The sequence below is a fragment of the Sus scrofa genome, chromosome 14, assembly GCF_000003025.6.
Source record: "Sus scrofa isolate TJ Tabasco breed Duroc chromosome 14, Sscrofa11.1, whole genome shotgun sequence".
Lineage (NCBI taxonomy): Eukaryota > Metazoa > Chordata > Mammalia > Artiodactyla > Suidae > Sus > Sus scrofa.
The window spans coordinates 1515583-1533870 of record NC_010456.5 but is presented as its reverse complement, the minus strand read 5'-3'; the positions used below and the strand labels follow the sequence as shown (position 1 = coordinate 1533870).

Here is an 18288-nt window from a genome sequence, read left to right as displayed (position 1 = left end):
AATATTTAAGTTTCACAAAGGTGTTTTAGCTGACTTTTCTTTTTCTTTATGTTTAGTAGGGATTTGGGGGATGCAGACTGTCACATTTGGAATGGTTGGGCAATGGGGCCCTTCTGTACATCACAGGGAACTGTGTGTAACTGGGTCACTATGCTGTACAACAGAAATTGAAGAAACATTGCAAATCAACTATACTTTAAAATAAAATAAAATACAATAAACTAGGCTAAAATAAAATAAATACTCTCCATTATTGTTTTCCTTTCCAGTCAATTCCAGGAGGCCTACCGCTGAGATGTGCTTAGCTCACTCAGTGGGGACCTCCATAGTATTTTTAAAATATGAATTAGAAAATGAATCGCCAACTTTTAAAAGCCAGAAAAAAATCCCCCATTTAAACTATCCAGGCATTTGACTTCCATTGGAAAGCTGGATAGTTTGGCAGCTGTGTGCTTCTGCTTCACAGAGAGCCTGGGTTCTCCTTGTCACCAGAGGTCTGCTTGTGCTTCATATTTCCTACCCCGAGTCCATCTTACTAATTTCTCATGACAGATTGTCCCTGTAGACAGCTGAGTTCGTGACTACAGCTTGTAGATAACACTCATCTCTCCAGATGACCCAGTGAGCCTGAACTTTTTCATTCTACAGTGCATGAATGAGGCTGCAATTCCCAAAGGTGACAAATACCTTGAGTATCCACCCCAACATCCACTGTACCAAGGAGGTCCCAGGCACTGGGGATTGCAGAGCTGAAATATGCAGCCCCCTACCCTCATTCTGTGGTGAAGACACTCATCTGTTTGGTGGTCTCTGATTCTCAGTGTCTACCCCAGACCAAATTTTAATGGCCACACTGAATCTCAAAGCTTGTGTATCTAATTTCCAATGTTCCTATCTTTATTTATTTGCTTTGTTCTGATTTTTACTTACTTATGGCTCCATTTTTATTGTATCTTTTCTGTAAACTCCTTTGAATAAGAAGACAGGATAGGAATAAATTAAGTATAAAGACACTTCTAACATTGCCTGATCGCTTCTATAATAGATGTACAACCAGAGTGACTTTTGAATACTGGGAACGTTTAATGAACTCAGGCTGGGGATGAGGGAATGATCTACTAAAGACTTTGATTTAAATGAAAAAAAAAATATGTGTAAAGGGCCAGATATTGACACAAACCTATAGTGTTTCAGTAGCTGCAAGTACTTCTGCATGGCTAAGAGACAGAATCGAGGTGGGCAAATGGCAGAACTGAAGTCTGGAAAGGTGGACAGATATCTGACCCTAATGCCATGGTTAGAGAATTTAGATGTTGTCCAAGACCAAGAGGAGCCATGGAAGAGATGCTGCATAGAAGAGGGACATCATCAGATCTGCTTCCTGACAAGTTCCTTGGTATGAAAGGCAAAAGGAAGGAAGTCATTTGGAAAAAGAGAGGTCTATAGGTGTTGCAAAGTCACTTCCAAATTCATGTCATACCTCCATTCCAGGAAATGATGGGCTAAGTAATTGGAACTGGCACTCGCCCCACCCCAAGGAATATACCATGGAACACTTGGGAGTGGATTATGGTGAGGTCCCTATGATTAGCTCAAAACTAAGGACCCTCTAAATGCCCACCCAGTGAACAATGGGGAAAAGTGATCTATATCCATGTCATGGAGCAATACATAGCACTGAACATGATCAGCAACATGGGCGGTAAATGAAAAAGTGAAACAAGAATTCCCATGTGGCTCAATGGGTTAAGGATCCAGCCCTATCACTGAGGTAGCTCTGGTTACTGCAGTGATGTGGGTTCAATCCCTGGCCCAGGAAATTTTCTGTTGTGGGTGCAGAAAAAAAGAGAAATTAAAACAAAATAAAAATCACAGAATACTAATGCCCACCAACAGATGAATGGATTAGGAAGATGTGGTACATATACACAATGGAATACTACTCAGCCATAAAAAGGACAAAATAAGCCATTTGCAGCAACATGGATGGAATTAGAGACTCTCATACTGAGTGAAATAAGTCCGAAAGAGGAAAACAAACACCATATGATATCACTTATATGTGGAGTCTAAAATATGATACAAATGATCTATCCACAAAACAGAAAAGATCATGGGCAGACTCGTGTTTGCCAAGGGGGAGGGGAGAGAGTGGGATGGATTGGGAATGTGGGGTCAGTAGATGAAAACTTGCATTTTGAGTGGATGGACAATGGGATCCTGCTGTATAGCGCAGGGAACTATATATCTAATCACTTGTGACGAAATATGATGGAAGATAATATGAGAAATATACATATGTGTGGTATATATGTGTGTATGTGTAATACTGAGTCACTGTGCAGTACAACAGAAATGGACAGATCACTGTAAATCAATTATAATAAAAAAGGGCATGTATAATTTTTTAAAATCACGGAATAGAAGAGTATACCTTCCTCATAAACAGGCAAGTCACACTCCACAGCTTACAGATGCATTTGTTGGTGATAAAACAGAGGAGGAAAGCAATCCTCCTAAAACAAGCCTCATGGTTTTGGATGTTACCAAAAAAAGATGATTCAAGGGCTTCTAAATTGCTAGAATGTTTTTTTTCCTTGACCTGAATACTAGTTACATGGCTTTTAGAAAATACTATATATTGGAGTTTTATGCTATTTTCTTATGTGTTAGACTTCACAATCATTATAAATGATATTAAAACATGGATGGGAAGACATGATGGGGCATGAACCAAGGTAGTGACATTAAGAGATTTACCAGGTAGAGCTTGAGGGCTGGGTGACTGATGGAAATGGGAAGCCAGGAGCAGGTAGCACCCAGGATCATCCTTAGGTGTTAGATAGGATGTGACACAACTCACCACTTACCCATATGGATTCCAGAAGGAACAAGTCTCGTGGGCTTGGCAGAGCGGAGATAAATTTTAGACTTGTTTAATTAAGATGCTCAGATCCACCAAGAAAGAGGATACTGGGCTAGGGCTGAAAATAAAAGTACAGTTTGGAGTTTCAGATTTGAAAATTATCAGCATCAGGAATTAACTTGGGATGTCAAATAATGCAAATATGTAAATTTGAGTGTGTGTGTGTGTGTGTGGTGTGTGTGTGGTATGTGTGTGTGTGTGTCTGTGTTTAGATTAAGCAAAAAATAATATAAGCCTTTGGAGAACTTCTAGACTCTAAACTTCTAGTTTTAGTGAAATGGTGGGAATAAAAGCTTTGCATCAGAGCTAGAAACAAAGGGTAAAAATGAAAGAGGAAAATGGAGCAGTTCAGCTTCCTTTGAAGAATGATTATAAAGAGAAAGAGGGAGCTTGGTTGTTATCTACAGAGGGCCTTGTGCTAATAGGGGGGTTTCTTTCTTTTCATGTATTTGTCTCTATGGTGATGCTCTTTCTGTAAAGCAGAGGAGATATTGGCACAGCAATATCTGCAGGAAAAGAGGAGATACAGCACTCAAATGCTAGGACCTGTCTGGTATATGACGACAAATGGCTTCCCATGGCAAACGGAGGGGTAGCCAGTCATAGAAGAACGGTGGATGCAAAGCAGGAAATGGAATGTTTTCTGATTTATTTAAGACTTGTATAAAGCACAGAACTTAGAATTTCCAGGAGACAAGGTAAGTAACATAAATGACCTTTCTAGACCTTATGCCCAATCTCAGGTCTGTGAACTTTCCAGCATTACAATTTATGCAGAATTTATCCTTTATAAGGGAATAGAGTATCTGGGGAAAAAAAAAAAAGCAGGGCAGCATCAACTGACCTCAGCTGGTGCTTTTGTAATTCAGTTTAAATTTTGCAAAAGACCACTGCTTGGTCAAAGAGCAAACATCCATTGTAAAAGGCAGCAGGTTTCACTTTAAAAGATGAAACAGGGAGTTTCTATCGTGGTTCAGCAGTAACAAACCCAACTAGTATCCATGAGGATTAGAGTTATATCCCTGGCCTCACACAGTGGGTTAAGGACCTGGCTTTGCTGAGAGCTGTGGTATAGGTGGCTCCAATTCAACCCCTAGCCTGGGCACTTCCATGTGCCATGAGTGCAGCCCTAAAAAGAGAAAAAAAAAAAAAAAGATCAAACACTAGATAAAGGATTGTCTTGCACCATACCTCTTCTCTCTTCCTCTCTGTATTTTTAGAAAGTGGGTATTGTTCCAAGTTTTCCCTTGAAGTCTGTCCTCAGGTTTGTAGTTGGTACATACAGGAAAGGGAACAGATAACCTTACAAGACAATAGAAAAAGAAAATAGATGCTTATTACTGTCTCATAAGCGCTGCTGTCCTCAAATTCATTAGACTAGGTGGATTGCAGTCAGGCAGTTTATCTACCTTTCAAATCTGACCAAGGAAAGAAGAAAATCGTCTTGCATCAATGTTGCTACAAGAATTAGAACTAGAATTGATAGAATTCCTCTCAGAAAACATGAGTAAGCATACCATGGAACAGATTTCTTGTAACCTGCTGTTTAATGTGCTACTGAAGGCACTTTACAATATTTGATCAGCCTCAGATGAAGTGTGTTGCAGATGGGAATCCATAAATTTAACTATTAAAATCTCTATGGGATTTGGGGCTAATGTTTCATTTATCATCTGGCATGATTTAGAAAAACAAAAATGGGAAAACAAACAAACAAACTCCAGTTCCATATATGATCTAAAAGCCAAAATGGATCACAATTTCAGAAACCATATCCTCTAGTAGAATGAAAATTACTTTATGCCTTTATCATTTGATAGATAGATGTTTTACATCTATAATGCAAAGAAAGAAGACGAAACAGCTACAGCAGACATGCTCTTGACTGTCTTCCATTCAACCAGCCCTTGAGATAACTTCACTGATTCTCCACGATGGTCATACACTTGAGTTGCAACTACCTAGGATGCTGACATGCATCCAAACTGTCGGGCTCACACACATACATGAATTTAAAGCAGCTAAATGGTTTGGTTAGCATGATGGATGTCAGTGTAGAGAGGTAATAGGTTCTAGGAAGAGCCATGGCCACATCAGCTGAGTTGGCAGTGAAGCCAAAGTCACACCAAAAGCCTTGGTGGGTGTAGGATGATATTCCCCAGGACTTGCCCCCTGCCTTTCGTGCAGCTGGTTAGGGTGTAGAGAATACTTCTCTGGCTGGAGAGCATGTCTGAACACATACAGCTTCCTTCTGTGAAGGACTATTCTAAGAGGGTTCAGTCTGGCCATATTTCTACATCAGCTCCCAATAGGCCCTCCTTTTAGCCCTTGCCATGAGTCAGTTGTGGTTTTGCCAAGCCTGTTTGTACCAGTTCTACTTGTTATCTTTATTAATTCAGATAAGCCAGTTGTAATGATAATAAATATCAGCTGAGCGCTTACAATGTGCCAAGCATAGCAAAACTCATTTAAGGGTCATAATAGTTCAATCATGAAAATACTACTTTATATATACTAATAGAGGGATGAACTAGGAGGTGGGCTTAGCTTATACAAACTACTGTATATAAGAGAGATAAACAACAAGGCCCTATTGTATAGAACAGGGGAATATATTCAATATCTCGTAATAACCTATAATGAAAAAGAATATATATATATATGAATCACTTTGTTTTAGATCAGTAGCTAACACAACATAATAAATCAACTATACTTCAACTTAAAAAACATAAAAGATTAATATCAAAGAGATATGTCGGGTTGATAGTATGTATCCTTGGTGTGATGCGAATGTCATTTTACCACTGTGGTCTTTTTTCTCCAAAACCATAATTCCAGTCTAATTATGAGAAACAGGTCAGACAAGTTGAAATTGGGGGATATCCCCCAAAATATATGATCAATACTCTTCAAAACTGGTAAGGTCATCAAAAACAAGGGAAGTCTGAGACAATGCCACAGCCTAGAGGTGCTTAAGAAAATACAGTGACCCAGTATAAGATGGTAGCTTGGATGGGATCCTGGAACAGAAAAAGAACGTATGATAAAAACAAATACAACCCGAATAATGTATGGACATGAGTGAATAATAATACATCATTATTGGTTTGAGGACTACGACAAATATACTGCAACAAAGTGAGATGTTAATAAGAGCTGACACTGAGTACGGGGCATACTGGAACCCTCTGTACTGTCCTCACAATTACTCTTGTGAGTCTAAAACTATTCTAAAATTTAAAAATTTACTTAAAAATACATTATTAATTTTTCTCAGTTGCAGCACAGATAGATCCACATGCCCACATTCATTCAAATATAAGTTTAGAAGCCAAGCACACGGTTTTGAGTTTTCTCTCTTAAACACCAGGAAGAAAGGAGTCAAAACAGTTGGCCTGTCACTCATTTTTCTTCCAGTTACTGGGGGTGGGAGGTCCCTTCCAGAGGGAAAATAAAGCAAAACATTGGACTTTCAGCCAAACACACTTCAGACAGTTCCGGGCTTAAATGATTCCACCTACAATTTTTTCAACTTTAAAAATGATACGCCTTCAATGGAAACCTTACTTTTTTAAAAAAAAAAATTTTTTTTTTGTCTTTTTAGGGCTGCACTCTCGGCATATAAAGGTTCCCAGGCTAGAGGTCGATTAGAGCTACAGCCGGTGGCCTACGCCACAGCCACAGCAATGCGGGATCTGAGCTGAGTCTGAGACCTACCCCACAGCTCAGGCAATGCCAGATCCTTACCCGCTGAGCAAGGCCAGGGATCGAACCCACAACCTCATGGTTCCTAGTCGGATTCGTTTCTGCTGTGCCATGACAGGAACTCTGAATTTTTGAATTTTTATTTTTATCTGGGTCTAGCAATGTTCAGGACAGTATTTTCCAGTGATGCTGGGCAGCTTCAGCCTCAGTTCCCAATCAGCTGTGCCATCATGAGGGGAAACCCCAAATCCACCCACAACCATTCTGTTCCCAGACAGCCATTCTGCTTTTCACTTTCAGTACAGTATTCAATAAATCACATGAAATATTCAACACTTTATTAAGTAGGCTTTCTGTTAGATGATTTTTCCCAACTGTAGACTGATATAAGTATTCTGAGCACATTTAAGGTAGCTGAGGGTAAGCTATGACACTCAGTAGGCTAGGATTATTAACGGCAATTATTTTCTACTAAATGATATATATATTTTTTTTAGGGCCGCACCCACAGCATATGGAAGTTCCTGGACTAGGGGTCGAATCAGAGCTGCAGCTGCCAGCCTACACCACAGCTTGTGACAACACCAGACCCTTAACCCACTGAGTGAGGCCAGGGATCAAACCTGCATCCTCATGGATACTAGTCAGGTTCTTAACCCACTGAACCACAAGGGAACTCCTGACATCTTCAACTTACAGTGGGTTTATCGGAACGCAACAGCATCATAAGTCAAGGAAGATTTATGGTATTTGTTTGGAGGAAAATCCCTATGGATGGACCACCTTGAGCAAGATGTCTGTGGATTACAATTGCTGGGGTAAACAATTTACATTTCTGAAGCAGGCTTCTGGGGAGATGTCACATGAGGATCTGACTCTAGACTAAAGGTGGAGTTGGTTTATAAATTAAACGCCCCCTGCTATGTGCTAAAATCTGTTTTGCTTTTCAGCAGCTTCCTGCTATTTATCTTAGTCTTCTTCCCAGGCTGTTTAACAGTTTAGGAAATGCTGTTCTTTGCAGGTCTCCTTCCCACACTGCTCCCTCCTCAAATATCGGCAGTACTGAAGGTTCTGACATCCAATGATTATGTCTCAAGTCTATGAGTTTTCCAAACTCTCGGCTGGTTCCTCTCAAGAACCAAGAATGGGAAGAATCTCCAGGGTAACAAGTAGTGCTTGGAAAATTGCCCCACTTAACTGCATTTCTCTTCTTGCTAGGATTTTGACCCTTCAGTTATGGTTCCCTTGACGCGGCTTCCTGACTCGCCAATGCATTTCAACAGACTTACATTTTATCTGGACTTTTCAGTGGTTCTTAGCAAGAACACTGGTCTGCTCTAAACTCTTCCATTATATCCAGCTGTAGTACTTCTTTTAGTCCATTTCAAGAAGGGAAATGCTTTATAACTACCGTGATATTTCTATACACATTATAAGTTCTACACATGCAAAGGTGTTTAAATGTTAGCTTCAGATTTTTACTGGTAGAAGGGTGTTTGTGTTTTGAAAAACTGATGTTATCTCATTGTTTCCCAAACTTGGAAACTTGAAAAACTGAATAAAATCTTTGGTTTTTAAGACAAGGAATCGTGGTCTCCCAAAGAAAGATAGCTGCAGTAAGGACTAGTATTTTTCTTTTACTTCTCCAATTTTCACTTTGTTTCTCCCTCTTCTTATGATTTAAAATATTTGAAAAAAAAATGTTCATATGGATAATAGATAAGGTTTGTGATATGGCTTAGAAAAGGGAGGAAAAAAAAATACAAGGTCCCCACACTTCTTGGCTGTTGTGCATATGCTGTTATCAAAACAGCTTTCTGCTGCTGGTCAAGCAGAGTTGCCACCAAGCCCACCAGCCCAGTGACAGCTGCTTAAACAAGAGAGCGGGTTAGGGGAAATTAAAGGTCCTGAAGTGGCCTGCCTTCTGCAGCTGTTGAAAGTGGGAGCAAGAGGAGGGCTCAGTTCCATAAAAAAACACCTCGTCAAATGCTTTGGGTCTACCAAGCCCACTACAACTCAGGGATACTAAGCCAGCAAGTGTCTTTGATTCAAGATCAAAGAAACTGAAAAGAAAGGCATTGTCTTCATTTTTTTATCTCTCTCTCATCTCCTACCTCTAATCCACCCACAAGCCCCACTGGTTTAAGTCCAATATATATATCAAAGTCATCCACTTTTCCCTAATCCCACTGCTGCTACCAGGTCCCACCTCCTTTATTTCATGCCTGGACTATTGCAGTAGCCAGGCCTTCCTACTTCTCTTCCTGTTCTCCTTCAAACTAATCTTCTCCCAGTGGCCACCTATTATTTTTTTTGAACGATGGTTATGCCACATCCTGGCTTAAAGCCTTCCGAGGTTTTCCTTTGCACGTAGAATATACTCTGAAGTCACATCTGGGCTTGCCCATTTACTCCATTCTCACCTTTCCTCCAGCTCACCATGGACCCGCCCTACCAGCCTCCTCCCTGTGCCACCTCAAGCCAAGTGCTTTTCCGCTCCAGGGCATTTTTAAATGATAAGCCTCCCTTTGCCTCAAGTTCACCCATTTGCATGTCTGGCTCTGAATCCCAGAGGTCTCAGCTTAACTGTCAATATCTCAGAGATGCTATCCTGACATTCAAGGTCGACCTCTCCCTTGGTCTCTCATCATTGACTTGGCTTGTATTCTCATAGCCAGTTTTATTCTTCTCCTTCGTATTTTGTATGAGCCATTCAATAGCAAGCTCCATGAGAGCAGACTCATGTCCATTTTATCTCAGCCAGTGTAATAAACACATGGTGGGATTGCCTGGCAAACTGTAGGCACTTAATAAAGGAATGAATATGATACATAATTCCATGAATATATGGGGAATATGTTCTCCATTTCCAGAGTGGAGTGGTCTGGGTTGAATTTTACTTCCAGAAATACTCTTTAAGGTGGAAATAACCTAAGCATTCATCAGGGGATGAGTGGATTAACCAAATAATGTAAAATGGCATGTGCATGTAATGGAATACTATGCAGTCTTAAAAAGGAAGGAAATGTTACAACATAGATAAACTTGGAAGAAATTACGCTACATGAAATGTCAGTCACAAAAAGACAAACACTGTGTGATTCCACCTATAGAGGTCCCTAGAGGAGTCAAATTCTTAGCTACAGAAAGTAGCATTGTGGTTTCTGGGAGCCAGAGGGGTAGTATTGGGGAGTTGGTGTTTAAGGGGACAGAGGTGGACAAGCGGAGTTGACACTGAGCCCACCAGCCCAGTGACAGCTGCTTAAACAAGAGAGCAGTTGGTGTTGAAGGGACTGAGTTTCATTTTTGCAAGCTGAAAAAGCTCTGGAGAAGGATGGTGGTGATGGTTGTGCAACATGGTAAACATACTTAACACTGCTGAACAGTGCACTTAAAAATGATTAAGATGGTAAGTGTTACGTTATACATACTTTACCATAATTAAAAATAAAAAATTTTCAAGTACTGAATTATATAGGAAGATACATTCTCTCTATATGTTTCTACAAACAAAAAGAAAGACATTGATCTCATTTCCTGGAGAAATATGATTGGAGAGAGGTGAGGGAGATCTTGCACTTTTTTTTTTTTTGCCTTTTCTAGGGCCACACCCACGGCATATGGAGGTTCCCAGGTTAGGGGTCTAATTGGAACTACAGCTGCCAGCCTACACCACAGCCACAGCAACGCTGGATTCGAGACACATCTGTAGCCTACACCACAGCTCATGGCAACGCCGGATCCTTAACCCACTAAGCGAGGCCAGGGGCCAAACCTGAAACCTCATGGTTCCTAGTTGGATTCATTAACCATCGAGCCATGACGAGAACTCCTCTTCCACTTTTTTAATAACTTTTTAAAAATATCATTGAACTGATTAAATTTTTTTACATTACTTTTATAATAAGGAAAATTTTCAGGAGGAGTTTTAAAAGGAAGCAGCAGTTTGACTTAAGTCCTACCTTAAAGCTTTCAGTAATGAGGAGAGCAGACAAACCTTCAGGGAAATCTGACAGGGCTTACATGAAGCGCTGGGCATCATTATAGATGCCTGGCAATGAAGTCCAGCATCATTATAGAATCAGATACAAAGGGTTCTTGTTTAAAAAGAAGTCCTCAATGGTGGATGGGAGGAGGGATACATCAGGATGTTGGGATTAACATACACACACTACTATATATAAAGTAGATAACCAAGAAGGATCTACTGTATAGCAAGGGAACTATACTCAATATTTTGCAATAATTTGTAAGGGAAAAAAATCTGAAAAAAGAATATATGCATAATAAAAATATATATTCATATATAAATGTAGAGAATATATATATAAATCACTGTGCTGTACACCTGAAACTAACACAATATTGTAAATCAACTATAACTCAGTTTTTAAAAATAAGCAAAAGTCTTTCTGGCTCATTTCACTCAGGATGAGATTCTCTAGTTCCATCCATGTTGCTGCAAATGGCATTATGTCATTCTTTTTTATGGCTGAGTAGAATTCCATTGTGTATATATACCACCTCTTCCGAATCCAATCATCTGTCGATGGACATTTGGGTTGTTTCCATGTCCTGGCTATTGTGAATAGGGCTGCAATGAACATGCGGGTGCATGTGTCTCTTTTAAGTAGAGTTTCGTCCGGATAGATGCCCAAGAGTGGGATTGCGGGGTCATATGGAAGTTCTATGTATAGATTTCTAAGGTATTTCCAAACTGTTCTCCATAGTGGCAGTACCAGTTTACATTCCCACCAACAGGGTAGGAGGGTTCCCTTTTCTCCACAGCCCCTCCAGCACTTGTTATTTGTGGACTTCTTAATGATGGCCATTCTGACTGGTGTGAGGTGGTATCTCATGGTAGTTTTGATTTGCATTTCTCTTATAATCAGCGATGTTGAGCATGTTTTCATGTGTTTGTTGGCCATCTGTATATCTTCTTTGGAGAAATGTCTATTCAGGTCTTTTGCCCATTTTTCCATTGATTGATTGGCTTTTTTGCTGTTGGGTTGTATAAGTTGTTTATATATTCTAGAGATTAAGCCCTTGTCCGTTGCATCATTTGAAACTATTTTCTCCCATTCTGTAAGTTGTCTTTTTGTTTTCTTTTTGGTTTCCTTTGCTGTGCAAAAGCTTTTCAGTTTGATGAGGTCCCATGGGGTTATTTTTGCTCTAATTTCTATTGCTTTGGGAGACTGACCTGAGAAAATATTCATGATGTTGATGTCAGAGAGTGTTTTGCCTATGTTTTCTCTAGGAGTTTGATGGTGTCCCAGAAAGACAAAGACAAATACCATATGATATCACTTATAACTGGAATCTAATATCCAGCACAAATGAACATCTCCTCAGAAAAGAAAATCCTGGACTTGGAGAAGAGACTTGTGGCTGCCTGATGGGAGGGGGAGGGAGTGGGAGAGATCGGGAGCTTGGGCTTATCAGACACAACCTAGAATAGATTTACAAGGAGATCCTGCTGAATAGCATTGAGAACTATGTCTAGATACTCACGTTGCAGCAGAACAAATGGTGGGGGAAAAATGTAATTGTAATGTATACATGTAAGGATAACCTGACCCCCTTGCTGTACAGTGGGAAAATAAAAAAATTATAAAAATAAAAAAATAAATAAAAAATAAAAATAAGAAAAAGTATTATATTGGTATCCCTCCCCCCAAACAAAACATCCTCAACAAAACCACAGATCCCATGAGTAGGTGGGAGAGCCACGAAGAGAGCTAAAATGTAGGGGCTTAAATATGCTCCTTTTACCCCCACAAAACTAATTTTTTATAACAGGAGCAACTCACAACTCTGAATGGGATTCCTTGGCCTAAAAACGCCTATTTGGCCACATATTTTGAAAGAGCCTCTGGTAAAGAACAGGGACCCTGCAGGGAGAAGCACCTGCAGCAGAGCATTGGGTGTCAGTCTCCATTCTGGAGACTCATCCTAAGCAGGAATTTTGACTGCAGACAAATTTTTTTCCGCCCCATTTTCTGATTAGAACCCAATCAAAAGATCCACAGACACCATTCCATCAAGAGGATGAATCTCATTCTTCCAGAATGCAATGCTACCTCAAAGGCAGAGGCTCTAGAGCAAATGGACGCAGGCTTTTGCAGGCTGCCTGAGGAGTTTATATGTGTATTTCCTTGACCTGTGGTTGGAACACTCACAGCCCACATCGTTGTTTCAAAAGCAGTTTCAGGATGGGCGGATTCTCCTGTTAAACCCCTTGACGCAATCCACGTACAGGCTGTTGCCTGCCTGCACGTAGCCCCAATGGGGAGACAACAGCCGTGGGTCTGCCTGAGGCAGCATCACCTCGTGATTAGGGAGAAAGATTCCTAAACTGGCAGGTGTCCATCTCCTTTACCAGAGGGTGTCCCTTTTGATCGTGAAAGTTTGGGGTTGGATTGGGGTGGGGGTAGGGGTTGGCTCCAAATTAACCAGGGACGAAAAATCATAAACTGGGGCTCTCTAGGGCAAGATAGCCCACATGGTCATTTTAAGGTATGTGTTTGCATCATTTTCTACATGGAAGACGTGGGGGTGGAGGTGGGACAGGAAGAGGGAGAGAGAGAGGGGAGAGAGAGAGGAAGGGAGAGAGAGGAAGAGAGAGGGAGACAGAGGTAGGGAGAGAGAGAGAGAAAGGGAGAGAGAGACAGAGAGAGGGAGAGAGAGTAACAGATATAAGCTGAAGTAAGTAGCTTGTGCTACCAAACTACAAGTACCAAGTCAGGATGCTAAGGAAGGAGAGCACTTCTGTTTGGATAATTATTAAGGTCTTTTAAGAAATCTAGTAGTGTAAAATAATTACTGCCTCACATAAGAAATACAGTAAAAGAGAAAATAAATTAAATGAGAGCTTTAGATCCATGCAGCACACATGAGGTCAAATTTGGAAGAAGCTGAATTTGTTTTAAAAATGTCAAAAGAACAATTGGTAAAATTTAGGCAAGAAAAAGCAACTCGGACTCTCAAACTTGGAATCAACAATTATTTTATCTAATTAAGTAAAAATTAGAAATTATCAGTATTTTTTTTTTATTCACAGATTTTTAGGTCCACTCAGGGGTCTGTTTATTATTTTATTTATTTATTTATTTTCCTTTTTTAGGGCCATACCCATGGCATATGGAAGTCCCCAGGCTAGGGGTCGAAATGGAGCTGCAGCTACTGGTCTATACCACAGCCACAGCAATGCCAGATCCAAGCTGCATCTGTGAGCTACACCACAGCTCACCGCAATGCTGGATCCTTAACCCACTGAGCAAGGCCAGCGATCAAACCTGCATCCTCATGGATGCTAGTCGGATTCATTTCCACTGCACCACAAGGGGCCCTCCTAGGGGTCTAGCTTTATTCTTTGGCCTGTGGCTGTCCAGGTTTCCAAACACCAATTTTTGAAGAGTCTGTCCCTTTCCCGTGATTTATGTTTGGCTTCCATGTCAAAAATTGACTGTATAAGTAAGGGTTTGTTTTCTGGGCTTTCTCTTTTTTGTTCCATTGACCTATGTGTCTGTTTTTGTGCTACTAGCATACTGTTTTGATTACTATAGCTTTGTAATATAGCTTGAAATCAGGAAATATGGGGTCTCTAGTTTCATTCTTCTTTCTCAAGTTTGCTTTTGCTAATCTGGATTTTCTGTGGTTTTACATAAATTTTAGGATTATTTTTCATGCTTCTATGAAAAAATGTCATTAAGATTTTGATAGGGATTGTATTAAACTGTAGATTGCTTTGGTTAGTAGGGACACCTTATCAGTATTAATTCTTCCAATCCACATGCGTGAATATCTACTCCAATCTTTGGTATTTCCCTTATTCTACTAGTTTGCTCTTTTTTTCTAGTTTCTTGAGGTATGCCTTGCATATTTGTGCTCTTTCATTTTTCTTAGTGTGTTTATTCCTATGAAATTTTCCATCGAACTGCTTTTGCTGCATCACAAGTTACAGTATGTCATATTTCTATTTTTATTCATGTGAAGATGTTCTTTTGATTTCTCTTCTGATTTCTTCTTTGACACATTGGTTACTCAGTAGCTTGTCATTTAATATCTACATATTTGTAAATGTTCTAGTTTTCTTCTTGAATTGGTGTTTAGTTTCATACCATCTTATTCAGAAAGGATGCCTGATATGATTTCAGTTTTCTTATGTTTATTAAGACATTTTGTGGCCTAACATATATTCTATCCTGAAGAATGCTGAATATGCACTTGCAAATAAATAATGTGTATTCTACTTTTTTGGATGGAATGTTCTGTGAAAGATGTTAAGTCTGCCTGGTCTAACATGTAGTTTAAGTCCAATGTATTTTTATGGATTTTCTGTCTGGATGATCTGTCCAATCTTGTAAGTAGACTATTGAAGTCTCCTAATATTACTATATTGCTATCTATTTCTTCTGTCAGGTCTATTAAGTTTTTTTCTATATATTTAGGTGCTCTTATATTCGTTGCCTACATATTTGCAAATGTTATATCCTTTTGTTGAATTGGCCCCTTTAACATCATACAATGACATTTTCTGTCTCTTATTACAATCCTTAGTTTAAAATTTGTTTTGTCTGCTATAGGTATAGCTACATCTGCCTTCCTTAAATTTATATTTACATGGAATATCTTTTCCATCCCTTAAATTTTAATCTGTAGGGCCTTAGAGACTAAGTGAGTCTCTTGTGGGCAATATATATTTGGGTTTTGATTTTTTTTTTTTTTTTTTTTGGCTATTCAACCACCCTGTGGCTTTCAATTAGAGAATATAGTCTATTATGTTTAGAGTAATTATTGATGACTTACTGTTGCCATTTTGGTAATTCTTTTATAGCCACTCTGTAATTCCCTTGTTTATTTCTTCTATTTGTCATTTCCTTTGTGGTGTGATGGTTTTCTATAGTGGTATGTTAGATAACTTTGTCTTTTGTGTAGCTACTATATGTTTTTTTCTTGTGGTTACTATGAGGCTTAATATAAAACATCTTTATAGTTATAATAGTCTATTTTAAGCTGACAAAAATTTAAGTTTAAATATATACTAAAGTCCTCTATTTTTATTCTCCCCTAACATGTTTTATATTTTTGATGTTACAATTTACAACTTTTTAATTTGTATATCCATAAATAAATTATTGTAGTTATTTTCATTACTTTTATCTTTTAACCTTCATAATATATTCATAAGTGATTTACCCACCACCACTTTTCTGAATTAAACTATACTTTTACCTTTATCAGTGAAATATATACAATCATATATTTTCTTGTTACTAATTCACATGCTTTAATTACATGTTACTAATTAACATACTTTTATTAACATTTCTTTTAAGGCCAGACATGTGGTGATTAACTGCTTCAGCTTTTGTTTTTCTGAAAAAAATATCTCTCCTCCAATCCTAAAGGACAGCTTTTCTGAGTATTTCTTTGTCAACAGCCTTTTCTCTTTCAGCATTTTGTCTATTTCATGCCACTCCACTCTCATCTGTGAAGTTCAGCTCCGAAAAAATCTCCTGATAGTCTTACAGGGTTCCTTTGTATGTAATAAGTTGTTTTTCTTGTGCTGATTTTAAGTTTCTATCCTTGTCTTTAACTTTTGGCAATTTAGTTGTAATGTGTCTTGATGCAGGCTCTTTGGATTCCTTTTAATTGGAAGTCTATAGGCTTCCTAGATCTGGATTGTGTTTCTTCCTCCAGGTTATGGAAGTTTTCAGCCACTATTTCTTTAAATAAACTTTCTGCCTCTTTCTGTCTCTCTTCTTCTGAGACCCCCATTACAAATACATTGGTATAGTCAATGGTGTTCCTTAAATCCATTAAGCTCTATTCACTCTTGATTTTTTTTTCTTTTTGCTCCTGTGATTGCGTGAATTCCATTGCTTTGTCTTTGAGTTTGCAAATTGTTTTTTCTGCATAACTTAGTCTGCCATTGAACTTCTCTAATTGAAATTTTCAATTCAGTTATTGTATTATTCAGCTCTGTGATTTCTGTTTGATATTTCCCTAGAGTTTCTATTTTTTGTTATTTTTTTCCATGCATTAATCTTCTGACCTCAGTAAGTATCCCTATGACTGTTATTTTGAACTTTTTATCAGATAAATCACTTATCTTCATTTCATTAAGATCTGTTTCTAGAGCTTTTCTTGTTCTTTTATTTGAAACATATTTATCTCTTTCTTCATTTTCCTTTATTCTCTGTGTTGGTTTCTGTGCATTAGATAAAATAGCCACATCTTCCAATCTTGACGGGGAAGATTAACCCTATTATTCAGCCTAGTCCTTCCTTCCTCTTTGTTGTCTCAAACTTTTATAATTGTCCAAGTGGCATTTTTTTTTCCTCATTGGCTCCCAGTAGTTGAGAGTGTGCCAAGACCCATTTCCTTGTGGGTTTTTTTTCCCCCCATTCATTTGTCCATTGTATAGGATTTTCTCAGCTAGTTTCTGGATTTCAGATGAAATTATTTCCTATGTAACCATAGACTTGATATGGGAGGAGGTGAGTTCAGGAGGCTTTGTTGCCATGATGAAAATTAAACAGAGAGAAATAAACAGAAACATTGTTTAAAATGGAGTTGGGATGTCAGAAGGAGGAGCTTTTATGCTCTACCACTCCACATCAATTGCAGACCCAACACAAAGAGATGTACTTTATATCTCCAACAAAATGAAGGTTTACTACTACTTTAGTACCCAGCAAAAGGAAAGTTTTCTCTGCCTGGCAAAAGTCCAGCCAATGAGAGACTGTCATGACTCAAGCAATGAAAATCACTACACTTGAAACACCCAGTTTCTTCCAATGGACTCTTTATAACAGTCCCTCCCAATTCTCCCTCTCCTTTATGAAAGAATGTGCCTCCCCTTTGTTCTCTGAACCATAGATTACATATCCCAAATTGGAATTCTTTGCTGTTCCAAATAAACCCATTTTGCTGGTAAAATAAACTGGCTGTTCTATTGTTTTAGGTCAACGCCATCTTGGACTGGAAACCCTGATCATATTTTAAAAAATACTGTCAGTAGTTACATTTGCTGTTCATTTCTACATTGTTTATTTTTGACTTTCCCCCTTTATAAGCTCTGTCTTGCTAGAAGTTGGTCCCCTGAAGCTTTCAGCATTCAATATTTCCTTCCTCCCACTTCCTAGGTTTGCTCAGATGTTCTTTTAATGACTTTCTCAGTTAAATCTTGGTTGGTTAATTTTACACCTTTCTATTTTTTGCTATAAATACAACTTCAGTTGCACCCTACATTCTCTGATATGGTAGTATTTTCAGTGTTATTCAGCTCTAAATATTTTGCCCTCTTTGGTTTTTGCATTGCATTTCTAATTTTACTGCAATAAAATATGTATCTGAGAATGTAGACTTTATGATGTTGAATCTTAGTATCTGTGGAGACTTGCATTTGTTTCCTGCATGCTTGAAGAAAGGCATATTCTTTACGAGTTCAGCCCATCATTCTTTCTTAATCCTCACCTTTTCCTTGAGCATTGTGCTACTTTTCTGCCCCAGCAGAACCAAACATTTTGGTGATGTCCCCAGCACACTGGGCAGAGATTTTCACTTTCCATCATTGAGGTGGAAGCTGTCCGCTGCTCATTGTTTAGAGGGATGTGTCTCTCTGTAGTAGACAAGGTGGCTTCCTTCCT

General features: G+C 38.8%; 1 long non-coding RNA gene across 6 annotated transcripts in view; it reads right to left on the bottom strand.

Moving 5' to 3' along the window:
- Positions 1-18288, bottom strand: part of LOC106505879 — a 151241-nt gene that overhangs the window by 62895 nt on the left and 70058 nt on the right. For 3 of the 6 annotated variants that reach the window (XR_002338445.1, XR_002338443.1, XR_002338447.1), the window contains exons 3-4: positions 4118-4228; positions 2871-2984 (exon numbers count right to left, since the gene is read on the bottom strand). This is a non-coding gene — a long non-coding RNA (uncharacterized LOC106505879). The remainder of the gene's footprint in view (positions 1-2870; positions 2985-4117; positions 4229-18288) is intronic. The other 3 variants (XR_002338446.1, XR_002338444.1, XR_002338448.1) reach the window with 1 other exon arrangement.